A 19,739-nucleotide genomic window follows, 5' to 3' on the forward strand; every position below is an offset into this window, starting at 1 on the left:
CATGAACATTCACATCAGGCAAGAAATTAAAATTTTTTGCTAATAGGCCAAAACAGCTTCCAGGTCCCAAATTCACAAGCAATGTTTGACCTTTTGGATTAAAAATAACCTCCGAAAACCAGCGCTGGATACCTGCCAAAGTGGCATTGAGCTAAATAAACTCCAGCCAACGCCAGACTTCACCAGAATCTGCCTTGAGTTTACCTCCCAACCTGATTAACAGCAAAACAACCTGCTGAACACAACTGTATTGTAAGAGATAAAGTTAAAGGAAACACATTTGCTTGGCTCAGATTCTTTGGTTGAGTGTGCTTCTGAATTGCAAATGTTGAATCGGCGTATGCAGGGGTGGGTACTGACATGCAGCTGTTGTTGACAAAAAAAAACTTGTGAAGTTAAAACAAATGTGAAATAAAAGTGAGCAGCATCTCATCCAATGAAGGCTGCATTGTCAAAGTGGCGCACTATGATTCACATCATACTTACCCAGACACCTTCTGTTAGTAATTACATGAAAGGAAACTGTCTTCTATGATGTATTTAATCCAGACTGGCTGAACAGACTGCAAACTGATGGTAGGTGGCTGTCCCTTTAATATCTTTTGCTTTGTTAGGCCGTTGCAGGCAATGTGCCAGTGAACGAGCAGAACTATTTTACGGAAATATTGGATTTTTTTCCATCAATGAGATGAAGCATCTTAATGTTTCAGCAATTTCATTCTGTAGTTTAGCCAAAAACAGACATTTTCATCTGGCTGCTGTGTCTATAAACAGTTTCCCAATTGAGTGTGTACTATATATGCACTATATCACTATGTAATATGGTGTATCAATATCAAGATATGCAATTACATAAACCTTGATAGATTTTTATCCACGATGTCCATCCCTAGTGATTGGGAAATTGTAATGGGGTTTCAGAATGAAGGGTCCCCAAAGGTTACATCCATCATGTCAGTATTACTCTGCTGCTAATATGTCCACAATTTTGAAACCTGGTTTCAGGGATTTGCTCCTGTTTAGCTAGAGGAGCATTAGTGAGAGCATAAGCCACTGATGTTGGGAGATAAGTCTGCCTCCTGTTCATCCCAAAGGTGTTGGATGGGGTTGAGATCAGGACTCCGTGCAGGAAGGTCAAGCTCCACCACACCTTTTGTCAGGATGAAATGGGACAGCACATTATTGTCTAAAATATAAAAGTATGCTGCAGCATTAAGATTTTCCTTAAAGGAATAGTTTGACATTTGGGGAAATATGAGAAGATTGATATTGCTCTCCTATGTATCCATTAAATACAGAGCTATAGCCAGCAGCTAGTTAGCTTAGCTTCACATGGAGACTGAAACCAGGGGGGAAACATGTAGCCCAGCTCTGTCCAAACATAACAAAATATGCCTGCCATTACACCTAAAGTTCACTAATGAACACATTATATTTAGTTTGTTGTATCTGTTTAAAAAAAAAAAAATGTACTAAAAGGACATGGTGTGGTTTTATGTGCTGCACTATTTTTTGACTGGGACCAGTGACTTCCTGACCTAGGGACTAATGTACCAAAAGGGGTTGTCCACATACTTTCGGCCATGTAGTGTATGACATACACTGTAGAGAGAGATAAAGATACTGAATCTCTAACATAAACGATGAGGTCTTAGATGAAAGAGGGGACCTGCAGGAGCATAATGACTGACTGTTGGATGCGTTATAAGAAGTGAATATACATACACTTAAAAAGAAAGTCATTTCTGTAAGATTCTAATTCCGTGTCATCAGTCCTCTCCTCATGTTTGCCTCATGGTGTCCCTTTCGTGGAAGATTTGCAATATAACACTATTACAGTTCCCCTCTTACAGCTTGACATTTGTAAAGTATATTGAAAAAGCCTAACAGAGCAAAAAAAACTACACCAGGGGGTAAAAAGCCATTGACGGAGATTCTCCTAAAGATAATTACAGTGACAGTGTAAGATCTATGATAATAAGCCTTTTCCACCAGACTACAGCTGAACAAAAGCAGTTGCTAATGCATTTGTACAAGACATTCTCTTGTTAGAAAATAGGGGGGAATTTCAATGTGTAGATAAAAGTGAATCATTGCCAGCCAGTGTCTATTCTTTATTTTCCTCTCTGCCCCCCTGTGACTTCAGAATGAATTCTGAATAGAAGTTTGTCCATATGCTGCCTAATGTGTGGCTCTCATTTCCAGCTGTTAAGAGGTTCTTTTACACTGATTATAATGAAGAGGAATTTTGATAATGAAGATGAGGAGAGGCGAGAGAGATGGAGGAGAAATGGGTTTGATCTTGAAGCAGGGAAAGGGCGTAGGAGTCCTCTGGGCCTCGGCTTCTTAAAAGGTGCTTGTAGCCTCCAGGGAAGATGCTCGCTCTCTCCTTCTCTCCTCTGTCTCGCTCTCTGCGTGTCTTCAGCCTCGTCTCTCACCACCCACACTACTCAAGATCAATTATGACTGACAAGCGCTCTGGTTCAGAACTCGTTTAAGATGCTTGATCTCTGGGTAGATATCAGCCCCTCCCAACCCCCCCCCCCCCCAAATTTCTTACTCCTACGACCCATCGTTAGCGCAATCTGAGATCATGCCAAGTACCTGAGGAATCTGTGATTTCACTGAAGCGTATTAAGCATTGTTATCTGGAGAGGACTTTCAATGACTTGTGCGCAGTTTGCCAGGTCAAGTGATGGTTCCATGTTAATTTGACAAAAGAGGGAAAAACATCTTTCACATCACAAACTGGTTCTTCACGGTGTGTTATGTAGAGCTGTAAATTGATATCTTAAGCTTAAAGAATGATTTCAAGCATGTCCATTTGTTGTAAATGTTTTCAGAAATACGCCAGGAAATGGATTATCCTCGCCATCTCCCTTTAGCTAGTGCGGCAGATAACAAGCGCAACATAACATCTCAATTATGATTCAGTGTAAACAGTCGTCTGCGCCTGGAGTTTGCTTAACCTATCCCAAATGAGCATGATGATGAGATCTGTGTACAAAGAGTTGTGCAAACCTTAGGGTCTCAAACAACGTCCAGGATGGATTCTCGTCACATCACAGGCTGCTGGTTCTCTCGTGATTCACACACAAAATTAAATTCAAACTAAAACATCAAATCTAGATGAGCAGGAGGAATACTGACTCCCTCTGAGGACAATGTCTGCGAAGGTTCAGCTGGGACACAATGAACATGATGATTAGCTCATCATGCTCACAGTCCTTAGCCAGGCACGAAGTCATCAGATGGTCCATTGACTGTATATAAAGATGGAAAACGCATTTCCACTTGCTCCCACTGTACAAAAATGAAGCCAGAATTTCCCGGGCATGAGCGCTGCCATCTTGCGCTGGTGATGTCATTTGGAGCCAGAGTCTGTGCAGTAGTAGTAGCTAGTCACAGCTGTTAGTCGTGATGTTACACAGTGTGGTAAGAGCTCCCTAAAATGATAGAAACCATCTTTGGGAAAAATGTATTTGATGTGTACGTTGATTTGTTAGTTTGGCTCATGTCTATCTGCCAACATGAAGGGGGTGGAGTTTATGACCTACACTGCAGCCAACCACCGGGGGGGGGTTGTATCATGCATCTTTATATTCTGCATCTTTATATTACATTCATCAGGTTGGTCCATCACTTTGTGAAATACTTGAAAAAACTATGGATTGCCATTAAATTTTTTGCACTCAAGGTTTCTAGATCAGTGGTTTTCAAAGTGGTGTCGATGGACCGCCAGGGGCCCTTAAGGGGGGTTCCTATGGGTCCCCAGCAAAAAGGGGAATCATTTATTTTCACTATATTTCCATCCATAAGTAACACAATGACAGAATGTGTGATTTCTGTGATGCGTTTCAAACACTTTCTGTAATAAAACATCTAGGAAATCAAATCAAAGCAAAAATCTTACCAGGTGGGGGAGACCCTGGGATAAAATCCTCTGAAATAAGGGTCTGTGGGCTAATTTGTGTCAGTTTAGGGGTCCTTGATGTGAAAAAGCTTGAGAACCACTGATTTAGATTATAAATTGTTGGCTTTTGGAGAGTTTTCACCTAGTGCCATCAACAGGTAAATCAATATGCATGGTTTATAACCAAAAACCTACAGACTAATGAAGTTCCCATCAGCCTTAGCTTTGCTCTGTGTTGAGTGACTAGCAAGTGCTAGCATTTTTACAGACTAAACTTAGTGGTGACCATGGTGTACATGCTAATAATCAGCATGTTGGCATGGTAATGTTTGCCTTCAGCTCCATGTACTGTGGTGTACAGCTTCACAGAGGCGCTAGTGTGGCTGTAGACAACAGGTTACATTCCTCTGAGAGACCAATGAAAAGACTTTGTTGCACTTTATTTAAAATTTTGAAAAATCCTGCCTTACAAAAAAAGTACAATAAGCACAACAGCACACCTGATTAATCTTTGTTTAGCCACAAAGGTTTCTGCTAATTATGTTGAATATTAAAGTTTGGACATATTTGGCAGCAGTTGTATTAGGACTACGCTGTATAAAAATAACTCCCATTGACACCCATTGATACATTTTCAACTTAAATGACATGCCTTTTCTCTTCCTTCTGCAGATCCTCTCTTATCACTGACTCTTCCCAGCTGTGCTTATGTTATTCAGTTTAAAGTAATTCCAAATTACCTTTTTGTAAAACAGGCTGTTAAGCTCCCAACTAATATATTACGAGCAGAATTGCTTACACTAGCTCATTGTTCTCGCCTGTAAATAAACTTTCGGTCCTCCACACGACGCACCATAATGAGCCACATATTGACCATCATGCAATTTTAATTCATGCAGAATTTTCTCTGAACTGATCACTGCGAAATTAGCTGCGATAACAACCGCTTATACTACATTCTCAAGCCCCTGTGACTGGCTTTCTGTCCACACACTTCATTATTTCCCCTTCCCACTGCTTTGAATGTGTGCTGATGTTACTGGAAGGGATTTCATGGGGAAATAAGTCTGATAACTCCCAAATTAGGCCAAATAAAATCACAAAGCTCACCACTGGGGATACAGTCAAAAGTGCTGACAGTTTTGTTCTTTTTGAAATGAGACTTATCGCAGCTGTTTCAATGAGAAAATCCCACCCAAAGCTTTGCAATTAGGTTATTTCTTGGTTTACAGAGGATCTGGTTATTTTCAACATCAAATTTATGAATTTGAAGAATAGTGATAGAAGTTTTGAACATTGGCACAGGGAATTTCTATTTATTCGATTTCACAATATCCATCAGCCTATTCGAGCATGGCTGATAGTCATATTTGTAAAATACCCATGAAGCCATCAAGTTGAACAAAAAAAAAAAATCTTATCAGTACAGTTGCAACTGGCCTCATAGCGTCAGACCCGAAAAAGGACAGTGCATTTGTTAATACTAATATCAATATTCCTCACAATCTTTGTTGAGCTGTGAGTGTGAATTGAGGGCTGGCTGATTGGTTTTCACTCTTAACAGGGGCTGTGGAGAGGCAATTTAATTTCTTCTCCTGCCTGTCTCCTAGGAGACTATTTTTTTTATTTATTTATTCATTTTATTTTCATGCTTTCCTCTCCAAAAAATGTCAACATGACTTTGTCAGTACTAAGCACATTCTGTGCTGTGACAGATATCACCTGACCCCAATTTATGAAAGGCACAGAAGAGACACATCCCTGTAGCACAATATGAATATATTATCATCTTGAAATGTCCTGTATTCAGCGGTTGAGAATTATATTGAAGGGTGTGATGGAAATCCAAGCAGACTTCACTTAAGTAAGACAAAAGTGCTCTGCTCTGTTTTGATGCAAAGGAAGGGGAGCTCATGAATACTCTTAACATGCAGTTGTCCCTCAATCATGCAGTTGTCCTTCATCAATCTGGTCACAGAATCTGTGATGTGACTGTCAAGCGCAGATCAAATGAAAGTATCAATCAAAAGGCTGCATCAAAAAGTGCATCTGAAGATAAACAAATTAATGAAAAGACAAGCTTTTATTTCCAGATGGCTGAACTGCGAGATCCCATCTTCCCTCCGACACTCCTGACATATCTGTATAGAGTTCCTGTCTGTGCTTTTCAACACAACAGCCATCCTTGAGTTCAAATGCAGCCAATCCTCTGATAGTGTAATGTCATTGTGGCGCCGATATTAGCTATGTGAGGATGGATCTCGGCCTTTCTCAGCTAAACAAGGCAAACAACAGTTATAGAGCAACCTTCTTTCTCCCTCTAATGGTGTTTTCTGCCACTCAGAGAGAAGTGCTTAGGTAATGTTTATTGAATTCTCTTCTCAACAACAGCCATAAAAGCAGACAACATTGGTTGAGGACTGAAGCCTCGACTAGGCAAATCTATACGTTACATAAGCACTCGCTGCACGCGCTCAGATGAAGACATGCACACACAAAACATCTGAGGCATCTGCACAGGTCAGGCTGTGTGTGTGTGTGTGTGTGTGTGTGTGTGTGTGTGTGTGTGTGTGTGAGAGTGTGAGTGTGAGTGTGAGTGTGAGTGTGAGTGTGAGTGTGAGTGTGAGTGTGAGTGTGAGTGTGAGTGTGTGTGTGTGTGTGTGTGTGTGTGTGTGTGTGTGTGCGCGAGAGCCACACACACACACACACACATATTGCATTCAAAAGACATCTGCCATCATGTGACCACGAGGCATTCAGATGCTACCCTCCAATGAATATAAAGTATAAACACTCCTCCGAATTCTCCACCCCTGGCCTCTATTTCATGCCATTATCTTGGCATAATAAACACATTAGCTTCTCCCTACCCAATTCCTGCTCCTAAGATGAATCTTTCCCCACTATATAAAATAATTTGCCAACATTATATGTGCTGATGAATAATTCATGAGGGTTCATGGAGAGTTTCAGCCACATCTGAGTCCTGGAGGTGGCAGAGCTGACAGACACACAGGTTCTACAGTTGGACAGGCTCTCAGAAAAGAAAGTGGAGGATTTACTGAAAGATTCTTGCTTTGAAAATGATATACTGTCCCTTATACTCGCTCTGAAGGCTGCTTATTCACACAGACATGAGGGCAGTTTAAATGACGATGCAGGATCATTTGATCTCTATTGAATTGTCATAATTGGTTCAAGTGGAATGATTTCTAAGCTGCTCTGTCTGGACTTGTGTTTCCGTGTTTCCTGTATACTATAAATATGCTGCAGACTTTATCAGTGCTAAACTTTGGGAAAACAACCTTTTTACTATTATTGTGCTGAAAAATGAAAATTTTAAAAAAAGCATACTTTAGGAAGCTTCAGAGTCAGATTTTTAGGGGCAATGGAGCTTGATGAACTTCCTTTCCCTGCAAAGGTCCCAGCAGAATTCACCCTACAAGTATTCATACCAAATCCATAACTAAGGTACTTTGTCATTACTTTCCAAAACCACTAAATAAGTGCTCCATGAATAACTCCTCACAACTTATCTGCATACCCCAGTGGTAAAGATATGATTACGTTTAGGCAAATTGAAGTTAGATTGCCTTCATGGTTAAAGCCCATATGTGAAGGATTTGACTACTATGTCTGACAGTAATTCACCAGCTGACTGGACCTATTTTCATCAGGACTATTTTGTATTTCACAAACAAAAAACATATGCTATAAGATTTTATAATTGCTTTATTATTCTACTCATATGCTCTTTAAAAGAAAGCATTGTTGAATATTATTATAGGAGGAGATTAGACATGAACCCTGATCTCTTGTCCCAAAGTCCCACCCTAACCACCGACCTTTAACTTTTTATAGCGCTACAAGAAAGTCATACTACTTTCTGCTTTGATACAGAGTGAAAACCGGTTATCTTAAGTTATGATTAGTGCTGTCATAGTCTAGAGAAGAAAGTCTCCTGCACCATCACCTCCAGTAAACTTTACTAATCTGTGTTTAGCTTGTAGGGTTAGGGTCTCAGCCCTCATTTATATGCTGGATCTTCTGTGTTTGTAATATGTGCTGCTTATGCTAAAACCTGACATTTATCTGTAGAGACAAAAGTCAAAATTTCTTATATTAAACTTGATTTTAGCTGTGCTTAAATATCCAGAGATCACTAACAGGTGGACCAGAGTCAAGATCCGGACCCAGATACCGTCCCATCTGGACCGGGACAAATAACTTAGTCAGAATTATTAAATTTCGCTTCTCAGCTAATCATTGTGACAGGAGTCAGTCGGTGAGATACACACTCAGGGGAAAGAAGTCAGAGTAATGAGGGGGGATAGTGGGATATAAGAGGGAAAGAAAGAGAAAAGGACGTGATAAAGTCTCTCATTTTGTAAAATGAAAAACTTTAACAGGACAACCCCCACAACAAAAAGAGGTCTAACTGGACCTCTCTGACCTTTAATTGAACAGCCCTGTGCTACACTGTCTATGTTTGTCCAAAGTACACCACGGGACAGTATCAGAAGCAGGAGACTGTGAGCTGATGTTAGTTACAGCTTTTGGTTTTGTGGTAGTACAGGGTGTAATTCCTGGCAGGCAATCATATCAACGTTGTAATTAATTAAGTTAATATTACAGTATCTCATGCAACAGTGTGTTTTGCTCAGAATGAATCATTTTTTAAGTTTACAATAACCAGATGTCAAAACTACAGGGACAGAGCTGTGGGGACACTGCAGACTCAGGTAAGATTTTACATGAGCCCCAATTTATTAAACATTCATCCCATCTGAGCACGTTCCCTAGCAGCTGCTGTACACCGCTCGCCCTTATTGAGCACCGATTGAATAAATATGTCAGCTCTAATCAAGTTCTGCAGAAACACTTTGGTGTTTTGTAAGCCCGAGGCATGCTCTCTGGTGAAGAGTGGCAATAAGCTCCGAGGATGTAAACTTCCAAGGGATCTCATACTCAGACAAATGTCTTCACTGAGTCTGTTATAAAATCTGATATATGAACCCTTCCTCTCTACATTCTGTACAGCATCTGCAGTCATTTTGAATGTGTGTCTTCAAGTTGGGCCCAAAACTAAAGGTATAACTAAGAATAGCTACATTTAGGGTTGTAAAGACTCCTCATGAACTGTGATGGGTCAACTTGAGCTGCTTTGTTCATGTTTCTATGTGTTCCAGGTGCTGTTAGTCTCACAAGACAACATTAAGCAGTTCAAAGAAAGACTCTAATCTTCTTGTGCCAACCCATTTCCAGGCCAGGCCTTTTCCTTTTTATTTATTTTTTATTCATTTTTTTAATTTTCTTTTTTTTTTCAGTATCACAAAGCAAATGTAATAACACATTAACAGATTTCAGGTTTCTATCTAAAAATGAATGTACACTACTATTTCTGTCAAATGGCAGAACCATAAATTATAAATCACTCCCTTTGTTGTGGCCACCTATTGTGTAACATCCCAAAAAGTATAATTCAAACTGCACTGCTTCAAATAATGACAGTGTTTGCCAGAAACTGTGTTTTAAGATCATGACCACTTTGAGGCTCTTGACTGTAAAATTTGTAATTCGAGTCACACTAACAACACAGCTATGGGGATGGAAATATCAGCCTGTCAGAAGGTCGACAATCAAATATCTCAACAGCTCAAGGATTTCTGTGAAATTTTGTGCATACATTCATGGTTCTCAGGCAGTGGAACCTACCCATGTTGTTGACCCCCTGTCTTTTCCTTTAGTGCCACCATGAGGTTGAAATTTGTGCTTTTGAGTGAAATGACCTCAACACTATGGACTAATTTGTCCAGACATTCTCAAAATGAACTGTATTAATTTTGATGACTTTTCTTCAAGTGTGAACATGGCAAAGATACCTACTGAAAAATAGTATGTTAGAACCGTTGTTTTGGTCCAGGTTCTATATTAATATTGTGAAAGTACCAGAGTGCTCAGTCCACAGAGAAATGCACACAGCCTGTATTCAGAAACTGAGCCTTAAAACGAGCTGTCAGGACTTCTGTAACTTTATGATGTCACAACAAAGCAGTCACCGCTCTCAGCAATGCCCGAAGCCCCACCCACCTGGACCCACCATCCAACCTTATAGGATTTGGTTTCTCTGAGTGTTTTACCTGAATTCTGCTATATGACTATTCCATCACTCAGAGTACAGTCAGCCAATCAGAACAGAGGCTCAGAGCCTCCACTGTTCTGATTGGCTCACCGACTTGTTGTTGCAGAGAGAAGTCTGAGAGAGGAAGTGTGAAACTACAGTGAGATAGTTTTTGGTTCTTAAAACCACAAATATATAGTTGTTGATATTAAAACTTCAAATAAAACACTGGGAAGGTGTAAAATATGGGATAAAAAATGTTTTTGGTTGAATCTATGTTAAGTTTTTGACTCTAGCTTAACTGTTCATTCAGACTGAAAGTAGCGACAACATGAAAGTGAGTGAAGTCATTCATTTTCTATGTGAGCCAGCATCTCTTGGGGTCAAGCAGCGACGTGCCCATTGGCGACGTACCTCGGGCGGTATGGGCGTTTGAAAACGTTGAAGTCAAGGCAACTTTAGGGTACGGTAATGGGATATGACAGGGTTCTTCTGCAACCAATAGGAATGTAGAAGTGATCTGCACTAGAGGACACTAGAGAACACAACCATGTGAACTTTGGTTCCCATTAAACATTTGTTCCCAAGCTCAATAGAGGAGAAATTGATAATTGATAATTGCTTTCCCCATCCTTTACGATGTGCTCTTTTTTGCTTACAGGGACTAAAACGATCCATGGACAAAGGTGTCTGACATTGTAGGTGTTCCAGGCGTGATGTTAAGGTGTAGCCTATGATATATTTTGTGATAATAGAAGGGAATTACATGCTTACTAGCTTTGCTGGCCTTTTAAGTACAGTTTGCAAGACCAAGCATCCTGAGCAAACTTGCAAGCTGCATCTACGTCATCTAAGTCAAAGCGCCCAGGAACTTCTCTAGCGTCTATTGCTGTCGGTCTGATTGTACAGTTTTTGGTTGTTGCAGCTACTGAAAATCCTTTTCCATTCTTGTGATGAAGGGGATTTCATCTCTGGACCCACAGCACCAAGAGTGACTCAAATATTCTGTGCTGTCACACAGTTGGTATCTGTGGACCACCATGGATTTGATCAGTTTGGCTGCCTCACATGTAAAACCATATTCTTTCTGTTATTAAAAAAATTTCTGTATGTCCTAAAAAATATATATCATAGCCTAGACATGTTTTAATGATTTAGTGAACCCAAAATGTCCTGAGAAAATGAACAAACATGACACAAACATCTATACAATGAACAGAGGACAGAAAATAGTGGCAGAAGAGAATCGTGTCTGCTTTGTTATGCCTTGTTTTCAAACACAACAACAACTAGAACAACATGCTGAGACTGCGCTGATATAAAAGATCCATCAGTGTCAAAACTTCATTCATACATTATTAGATTATGCACATGCGGCAAGTCAAACCCAAACGTCTCAGGTGACTGTAGACGTGGACGGACAGACAGAAGACAGAGACAGAGACCAAACTGGCTTAAGATTTGGATTTAAATTGTTCACTTTACTCTCTGCAAACCTTCAAAGGGCAACCTTCACTCCCTCCAGATTCTCTGATTTGCTGTTTCTGCCCCAACAGCGATAACCTTCAGGTCAACCTCTTCTCTTCTCCCTTTATGGCAGCATGTCACTGTGCTATCCTCATCATTACCGCCCCAGAATTCAATATAGATTTTAAAACAAAAAATGATCTAAGTTATATTTATACAAAATGGTAAGAAAAGCACTGAGCAATTCACACTACTTCATAAAGCCACAGAGCAGTGACTGTGAGAAACACAACTGAGGCACTTGAAAATAGCTCTAAATATTTTAGTAGGAATTTGTAAGATGTTTGTTGTTCAGCAACAGTCTTGATATTAGCATCAAATCAAATGGCTGTGACATGAAAGGGTTGCTAGTGCCAAACCCACTGGGAATTAACAGCCAACTCTGCAGCTGCATCTTTGTTAGCTGATTGTCTGTAGGCCTTTTAACAGCAGATGTTTTGATATGTCATAGCAAGAAGAGCACATGTGTGACTGGCTCTTATGTCCAGAACTGCTCGGTTTGCTGTGTTTCGCAGGTAAGCTGGAAACTCCTCCGTCAATCATTGTCCTCTCTGCCACCTGCTGGCTGACCTTTAAAATCCCACGCTAAGCTCCACCCACTCTTTCTCACACTGCAGCCAGGATCAGCAGCATTAATACCAGTAACTATTTCCTGCCTATTTTGTCATCTTTTGTTTATTTGCTTTGCAAATCATAGGTCTTGTTTGACTGTGTCTCTTCCCTTGAGCTGGGGTCGGAACATATTCGGGGGCTCATCCGGGATCATTACATCCAGGGGAGTTGAGTTGTTTTGTTGTTTTAGATTGAGCAATCCTGTGTTTGTTTGTTTTCAGTGGTGTGTTGTGTAACACTGTGGCTGTGGGCTGCTGTGTTTCCCCTCCTGGTGAGTATATGGTAAGTATAGTCTGAGTGCTGTTGACCTGAAGTTGACATTGATCTCCCTGGTTAGTTAGAGAGTGCCAGCTGGACTGAGTAATCCGTCTTATCACTCACTCATTTGTTTTTGGTTTTTTTTGGGTGCCTTTTTTATTTTTGATGTAATCCTGGGTGGAGAATATTTTCTCCGGTGTGGGTAAAAACTTTAGGTCCATATGGCGGAGGCTTACTGAAGTTTTGCTTGCTTGGTAGTCGGTGATTTAATCAGTTAGAGTTAAAGTTGGTGCTCTGTTTAAGTGTCCGGGATCCTAACTTTATGTGTTGCGCAGCTTTTGTATTGTCAAGTGGTGGTTGTGTAACTTGACTTTGTGTAGGCAGTTCTCTCTGTGTTTGTTCCTTTTGCTGTTCATGACCAGCGGGTTCTGGTGTTTGCTTGGGTAATTGTGTGCTACATTAGAGGCTCGATGGATTGTTTCTAGTCCTAGATAGATAGAGAGAGTGTTTGTGATTTGGCAGCTTGTGTGGTATGGGACACTTTGAGCTGTGTGTGATGCGCATATTGGTTTCAGTTGAAATTTCAGATTTCAGGGGCAGTTAACCATTTGTTTAGATGTAGGAAAGTTGTCTAGTATGGCAGCACTTTTTGACTTTATTAGTGCACCTTCAGAGGAGTTGCTCGAGCACTTCACTAAAGACCAGCTCTTTAAACTTGCCAGCAGAGAGAAGAGAGAGATTATTAAAGAAGGTCTTAGGGTCTTTTCTAACCGAAAACTTCAGCAGGGATGAGCAGCGTTGCTATGCTGCCATTTCCTACTTCCTTTGTCATCTTTTTGTTTGTAATAACCTTTGCTTTGTGAATCACAGGTGTTGGGGTCGGGGTCGTAACTCTGATAACTTAAACAAAGGCTGCATTCAATGTAGGCGTGCTATCACTAATGTTACACCACGAACTATGACAATGCATATGTCTCGTGTGAAAAAGGCTAACAACTTGCTAAAACAATGGTGTAACAGGTTAATTGCCAGTGTCTGTTGCTTTTATTTATTACATGCATAGCACCACACACAGTCTCTGTGACATCAGTCTGTGCACTGCTACACAAGCCAATGTTTTTCTTTTCAAGTCCTATTAAAAGTTGTGGGGAAAGTATTGCTATCAGCTGTTTTTCTTCTGTACCTGCAGTGGATGTTTGCTTGCTCTTAGTATTTAACAAAATCAGACAAGTTAGAAAAACACTGTTATCAAAGAGAGAGAGACAGGCAAAACTTTACACTTCAGGCTGTGTTGTAATGATGTGACAAAACTGCTATCAGAAAAGGGCTGCAATTTCATCATAAGGTATTTTGATGTGGCTTTGACATCAGTGATTAAGGAGGATAGCATGTGATAAGCAGTAATGGGCTGTCAGTGTATTATCTAGTGTCAGGGAAAGGTGATGCAGGAATAGAAAGGAGCAGCAGGAGGCAGGGGGGAAGCGAGAGGACAGACTCATATGAAAGAAAAGTGCTGCTGACAGTTCCACCTTTTCCCGAGGCCATTCATGTTATTTTGTAAAACAGATTTAAAACAGACAAAACCGAGAACATCAAATCATCAAATCATTTTCAATAATCAAACTGGAGCTGAACTGAACCTGAGAGCACCAGTTGCTCTGAGCTAATTTTCCGAGGAGGAGATAGAAACAGACCGAGCACAGAGTATGCTGACCTAAATGCAGACTTTCCTCTTATTTATCTCCATCTGTTATTTACCAAAGCACTTTTCTCTGGCTGCCGCAGAGTGACTGGAGAAGTCCCTGCATTCTCCTCATCTCACTGCTTACATTTTACAGATGGCTCCCAGATGGGTCAGTATACAGACCTTCCTGGAAACCTATTTTGTGAAGGGACTGCAAACAATTAATTTGGTTTACGGTAAGATAATTCACAAATAGAAGAGTAATTGTTTTCTCTTTGAAGCCGTGATGAACACAATATCTTCAGGGGATGCATGTGACCCCTTTGTTTACAATGTTTTATTACATGTGTAACCCTGCACCGATTCATTCAGCTGCAAACTAATGGCAAATGACTATATGAAGATATTTTGTAGTAGAAGATCATAAAAGAATCATAATTTGACGTATGATGCTTATACTGTATTCAATATATTTATTATGCATCACTATCTTTTTCATAAATGGCATAAATAATATGTTTTACTTAATAGTAGAGATTATATTCTCGATGCATCTCTAAGCTCCTGAAAAACCAGGCATTGCAACGTTAAAATAAAAAATACAATTTCTCTTATAACATGCATAGCAATGCAACATTATATGATGGTATTAAGGTGTGAAAAATGAATTTCAGCTGAAATGTCAAGAGTAATGTTGAAAGTGAACGTGTGGATATTGGCGTGAATGGGAATACAGGAAATAGCAGGAGGTATAGCTACTTTTTTTAAAAAGGGCCTCTTGTATTTTAAAAGTAAGTATAATAGATGTTCCTGCTCTCCTCCAGGTTGCAGCTCATCTTGTTTTTAGTTCCTGTAAACAAGAGAACAAAAATACCAAGTTATTTAAAATGGCTTACATACCTGCATGACAAAAGTTGTAATCCTGACAGACATTCGCTCTTGGGAAGAAAACAAAGCTCTTGGAAGCACTGACAGTATATTATGGTGTATTATTGCTACACATGAGGCTTATTTACATTCTTTTACAATTTTAGTCTTTAGGGCAAAACAGATTTCTTTTGAGTCATGATGTAATATTACAGAATCTTGTGTCTCCCCCTAAGTCATAGAAATTCAGTGCAAAGTAAATTAATAATAAAATCAAACTTAGTGAAGCTCACATAAATCCACACAGATTTACATAAGTGATTATGCTGTGAGACAGACCAGTGAAATCTGCTGTAGAAAGACAGGGAGGCCACTGTGTTCTATTTAAAAATAAAAGTAGTGCAAAAGATGTGTGAAAATGTAAAATGACCAAAGCAGCAAAATGACCTCCATGTGCTAGTGGCACCAGTGGCAGCTGGTTGAGCAAGGTAGACTATGTATGCCACATCCTCCAGCAATGAGATAATGATCCCTCCATTATGTTGTAGACTTGCCCTAGGCTCTTCTCCCAGCGGGACATGCCCAGAAAAACTCTGCAGCAAGGTGTCCAGAGGCCATCCCGATCAGCTGCCTGAACCACCTCAACCTGAAGGTAAGAGAAGGAAACCTATGTCAGCCCATGGTACCTGTGATCTCATTCTTTCTCAGGTCAGCTTCCTCCTCATCATACTTTCCACACCTTCCAGACACTTAAGCAGAAGGTGGGCACCATGGCCTCAGATCATGGCTACCAACTTTCATCATTAGCAAACCGCCTCAGTTCTTTTCTAACGAAGCCATCGGAGCTGCATCATCAGCATAAACCCGAGATATGAGCCTGATTTCCCAATCTGTCAAATTACAAACACAATCGGTGACAAAGCACAACCTTGGCCGATGGCCACAGAGAACGCATTTGACTTGTTCTCAATCAGGTTGTACAAGGACTAGTTTGCTGACAGCAATGTCAAAAACTGCTGATCTACACAAGCTGTTATCCTCACACCGCAGGCATTGCAGCTCTGCAATTAAATGCATCTGTACTTAGAAGGATTGGCAACAGAGAGAGCGGCTGGGCGTTTGAAGAGTCTCAATTGTCTTTGTGCTATTGGAGGCTGTGTCTGTGTTTTCCCCAGAGGCCCCACAGAGCGCGGACCCATGGGAGCCGAGAAAAGTGAGCCTGTGGAGCACAGCGACATCGGGAACAGAGGCAAAAGAAGGGAGGCTGAAACCTCAAGGACAGAGAAGCAGAGGTTTTTGAATGTTGTCAAAAAGAGACCTGTGGACGGCCAAAACAAGCCTGAAAAGACTCGAAGCTTGTCTGCACAAACAGGAGAAAGGACTATTACATAAACAGCCTCAATGTTTTTTCCTGTACCTCACAGTTTGAATTCTGTTTTATTTTTAGTTGCTTGTTTTTAATTATTCTGTGGCTGTCTACTGGATTTTTTTAACCATTATTTATTGTGCTACACATCTTTTTGTAATAAACATGTTTTTTTTTTAAATATTAATTCTCAAGTACCTCTCCATACATATCTTAAACTATGTAACAATCAATTTTGTTTAAAATGGTTTTCCAACATAAAAATTGAAAGAAAAAAAACGGCTTATTGCGTTAGGTTGACAAGTGAAATAGCAGAGAGTATCAAGATGGTTAGAGGAGGAAACAGCCACATGTTTATGTATCACAATGGTAAGTGTAGTTATTTGTTTATGTTGCTTGTTAACTTGTAGCTGGCAGTTGGCTGATAGTGTTGGTGGTTGTGCTCTCTGTACCAAGTCTGATAGTTAGCATTAAAGGAGACACTGCGGAGACTCAGCGACACGTTTGAGCCTCAGTCAGACCCAGACTCAGGTGAGGAGTCTGTTGTGATCAAAACCAGTGACCAACAGACATGTCAGAGCAGTTAGCATAGTTAGCATCTTTTATTTGTTTATGTTGTCTGTTAGCTTGTAACCGGCAGTCGCTGACAGTGTTAGTTGTTGTGCTTATGCAAACTCTCTCTCTCTCTCTGTACTGACACAGCTTCAGGTTTATTTAGGCACACCCCCGTCCTCGTAAGTTGACAGGATTGGTAGATACATTGGAAACTCTGGCTGTCTGATCCTGTTTTTATGAGACTGTCATTGGGCTCACTGCAGTTCTGAGATGAACTCAGTCATGGTGTTCACTGATTATTTTGCTCACGAATGTATTATATAAAAAACATCATATGGACGTGTCAACAAGGTTAAAAATTAGCTGAATTGTTAGAGAATTAGGAGATCTGTTAGAGCTTAGCTTATAAATATATTTTGCTCTTGTGTTGACACAATGCTGGGCAGATACCATAGATCTCTTGGTGTTGATTGTCCACAGGGCAAAGCACATGCAGAATATTACGTTTGTCTAAGGTTAAATTAAACTGTCTACATGATATATTTGCATGTATTTTCAGCCTATTAAGTTCATGTGAGCATGACCTGACGTTAAACATTACAGCTTCAAGCCATGAACACGAAGCCACGCTTTATAACTCTGACTATACGTGCAGCCTGTTCAAAGAGGAGCAGATCAAGCCTCTTGGCTCCAAACATGACAGGGAAGCAGCAGGTTGTGAAGCTGAGGAGATGAAGAGACTCGTCCAGGCCCAAATAAGGTAACATCTACAATCCCTTCAGTTGTTAAAATAAGGTTTAATCACTGTTATGTGTGTTTGTTTTGTTTTTTTTTAACTTGAGGCCAAGTAGCGGTAACACAGGTTAATTCCTCCTCTGTTTGATCAAAGTCAGTGTGATACAGAGAGGTATCCCGTATGGACGAATGCCAAGAATGAGTTTGGGCTGTTGGATCCAAATGCAGTAATGCTAAAGGACTAGCCACTAACGATATGGGGTGTTTCTGTTTGGGTTTAGATTTATCTCAGTTTCATCAGTTGATTTTATTCTGCATTCTACCAGCATATTGTTTTAATCCCATGTATTTTGTCTGTCAATTCCAAGGGTGCTACATGAATACAGTACCTGTATTTTAGCCTTACATCAATAATACTTAAATCCTCCTCTGTAATCTTGTAAGGTGGCTGTTGATGGTTTGTTCTCATTAGCAATGAATAAAGCAAGCTGTGGTCAGCCTGCAGCACTGCGCTGCTGTCCATCTCTATGCTCAGTGTGTTGCAGACACTCACAGATTTGTCAAAATATGGCTAAGTTTGCTATTTCTGGCAGAGTTTCTGAGCTTTGATGAAAGCAACAGCTTAACATGGAAGCGGCATATTTAGCTGGAGCAGTGATGAGTATTTGGAACGTACTGAGAATACAGATGGACAACAGAGAAGTGGATTATGCGTGGTTTGAGAAGTTTTAATGGACATTTTAATACCGTTTTTCTACTGTGAAATCCTGTCAGTGTTGGAATCCACATTGTAAATGGTTGAATTCAAGCTGCTGTTCTTCCTCAAATGAGAAAACTACCGTCACTGTCTAGACCTTCAGGTGGGAAAGTTTACCCCTGTGCACAAGCTGTTTCTATCCTAATGACTAAGGAAATTTAAAAAATGCAGGTGAAATAAACTGTGAGTTGGCGAAATAAAATGTGAAAAAGTAATCTGTGTGTTTCAGTCAGTCAACAAGTGTTGCAAGCAACAGCCTAACTTTCCACGGTGCAGCCGGTGCACTACACTGGGGCCCAGTAGCTGCCAGGGGCCCCATCACACTTACAGTTTTAAGTGGTAGTCTTTTATATTTTTATTGCACTAGTTGAAATGTTCCAAAAGCTGCATGTTCTATTGAAAATAAATATGTTTTCTTTCCACAGCTTATTTAATTTAATTGGTTACTCTCTTCTCAAAATATTTGAAGAAAGCCGAATTTGACCGATGAGCTCACTCTCTGTCACTTGAGATAACGCAAATGAGCGGACTTCAATTTTTTTTTTGACCTTTTAGCAAGAAACAAGTTCTTCAGCAAATGGACGATTAAGTTAGCAGCATAATGTTTAATAGTCCAAACACAAAAACGGCGATAGAGGAGGAAGGATAGAAAGAAAAAAGATGGGGTTTACTGCTAAAGTGACTAAATTAGATACGTTTTTACTCACTATGCCTCAAGTTCATTGAGAGTTCAATGTTGGCGTGCAGCTGGAGGCTAACGTTAGCTGGAATGGCTATATTCTCAATAGAGAACAGCAGAGTCAGGAATTTGGACTTGAGCAGTGTTGTTAATGACTCTGCTGAGCGGGAGGCCCGGAGGATGAACTGCTAATGGGTGAGTCCAGGTTTCTCTGTTTATGGAGCGGCTTCAGGGATTTAAAGAAAAATATTTGCACCAGGGCCAATCAGAGTTATGTTATGCTACAGGTTGGGCGTACACTCAGAAAGACACGACATAATCACCGCCCCTTCCCACTTAAAAGGCCGTTCATGTCATTTTTAAGAAATGAATGCGTGTCCTCTGTCGTCATCCACAGTGTGGTGTTTCTGTGAGTTGGAATTTCCCCTGCAGTGTTTGCCATATCTGTGAGGACAGTACACCCCGGTGCCCTGCTGCTCTCCACACCTCATCTAATCGTTGTTTTCCCCTGTTTCCTATGTACTGTATGTTCTGGTTGCTGAAGTCACTGCTTTCACGTGTGGGTCTCACAGGGACGTTATCTTAGTTCGCTGTGCCGCAGCTTGACAGTCGCCTGCTGACTCTGCTGACCTGCCATTAACATGCGTCTCAGCTGTTTTCGATCA

The 19,739-nt window shown here is 40.5% G+C and overlaps 1 protein-coding gene across 4 annotated transcripts in view; it reads left to right on the plus strand.

Moving 5' to 3' along the window:
* Positions 1–16,531, plus strand: part of treh (trehalase (brush-border membrane glycoprotein)) — a 38,700-nt gene extending 22,169 nt beyond the window's left edge. For 2 of the 4 annotated variants that reach the window (XR_015437853.1, XR_015437857.1), the window contains 3 exons: positions 14,270–14,351; positions 15,531–15,634; positions 16,158–16,531. The gene's annotated coding sequence lies outside the window, so the exon portion shown is untranslated. The other 2 variants (XR_015437855.1, XR_015437854.1) reach the window with 2 other exon arrangements.
* Positions 16,532–19,739: the final 3,208 nt, after the last annotated feature.

This window comes from Seriola lalandi, unplaced genomic scaffold (assembly GCF_002814215.2).
Source record: "Seriola lalandi dorsalis isolate HSWRI2012SDOR001 ecotype SW California unplaced genomic scaffold, Sedor1 jcf7180002054560, whole genome shotgun sequence".
NCBI lineage: Eukaryota > Metazoa > Chordata > Actinopteri > Carangiformes > Carangidae > Seriola > Seriola lalandi.